The sequence below is a fragment of the Lissotriton vulgaris genome, unplaced genomic scaffold, assembly GCF_964263255.1.
Source record: "Lissotriton vulgaris unplaced genomic scaffold, aLisVul1.2 SCAFFOLD_894, whole genome shotgun sequence".
Classification (NCBI taxonomy): domain Eukaryota; kingdom Metazoa; phylum Chordata; class Amphibia; order Caudata; family Salamandridae; genus Lissotriton; species Lissotriton vulgaris.
This window is the reverse complement of record NW_028247876.1, coordinates 622,423-624,211: the sequence shown is the minus strand read 5'-3', so window position 1 is coordinate 624,211 and position 1,789 is coordinate 622,423.

Below are 1,789 nucleotides of genomic sequence, written 5' to 3'. Positions count from 1 at the left end.
AATTCCTTACTATATATGCTCCATAACCTACGTTTTTTTCAGTGAATTTGATTGTTTTTTTAAAAGAAAATATCTATAGCTGTAAAATATATTCTTTATTACGTGACGTATCACGTAGCCACGTGAGACGCCTCATGACGCGTCTCATAACCGTGACGTATCGGCTCTGCAGCGCAAACAAAACCCGTAACGTAACCGCGCCGGAGCACGCTTACAGATATATATATATTTTTACCCTTAATTAGACAAAATCCACACGTGCACATATCTTGAGGCCTTTCAAAGGCACATCAAAAAAACAGTCCCTACAATTTTGCCAAGTTTGGTGGAAATCTATTCCCTTAAATTTTTTTTTACTGTTTCTCTTGGTTTTCCCCTTGTTACGCTTACCGGGACGCTACCCGGTACGCGAACCGGACGTTCCAAAAACACAAGATGGCGGACTCCCGTTATGCTGACGGTTAGCTGCCCGGTTCGCGTACCGGAAAGCGCCTCTACCGCGAAAAATCGCAAAATATCTTTTTTTTTTGCACTTTAATAGCCCCCTCTTCAATCCTAGGGGGTCTGGAGGGGACTACCTTGCCCCCTTTCCTTCATTTCCCCCTTCGTTTTTCACCACATCTTGTCTCTCGATCCTAGCGGCACACAAGATGGCGGCCGCTCCGGACTGTTTAGAATGTTGACAGACACCGGAGAGCCAATCAGCTTCGCTTCGCGAAGTTCCGTGACGCTTCCGGTACGCGAACTGGGGCGCTAACCGGACCGCTGTCACAGATATATATATTTTTTAAAACGTTAATTTCTCAAAATCCACACGAGCACATATATAGAGACATAGCAAAGGCACGTCGGGCAAACCATATCTACAATTTTGCCAAGTTTCATGTAAATCCATTCAGCCGTTCGAGCTAAAAGTGAGTCCAACCGCCCCATGGAAAAATGAATGGGAAAAACGTGTTTTGGGACCCCCCTTTTTTCTCGGCCCCCCCTTGATGAAACCCCACCAAATTTTCAGGGGCTGCTCAGAAACAAAATGTGCCATTTTCCTGAGCATTTCAGCCAATTCCGTCCACAAACGCCAAAGTTATTAGACATAGAATTTTCAGAAATCCCATAGGAAAAAAATCCTAACTATATAACTGTCCAGAAATGTCAAGTGAAGGCTGTTCATGTTAAAAAATTTGCCATACGGTACTTACGTAATGAGGTTTAATGGTGTAATCTTGCTAATTTTAAAACTTTTGTTATGCAAAATGACACTAATGACTCAAGTGTAATTAAAATGTTGGCCATGCCTACAGTACAGTGACCCCCTCCTAGACACACAGAGGCCAGCACCATTGGTGCTTCATGCTGCACATGGGTTCACTGACTTTGACACAGACACAGGCGATGGCCCATGCTTCACAGTGGCCCCCTTCCTAATGCACAGCGGTTGTTGACTTTGGTGCACACAGAGACAATGGCCTGCACTTTATGTGAACCATCCCCTTACACATGTGGCTGCCAGCTTTGGCATGTGGACCACACAGCTGCAATGGTCTCAGCAGGAATGAGCGTCTCAAACATTGCTCACCGCAACCCATTTTCCAAGGTTTCTGCAGGGTCTGGCTCCCCCGGGCCCTTGTCACCTCCTCACAGGGCCCAACAGTCTTGGCAGGCAGACAGAAGGCTCGTGCTCCAGGCTCAGGGGAAGTGGTCTTAACTTTCTCCATGTGCCCCTCATCCAGCAGGGAGACTAGCAGATCTTTGTTCATTGTCCTGATTCTATCTGCTGGAAGTCTTGGGG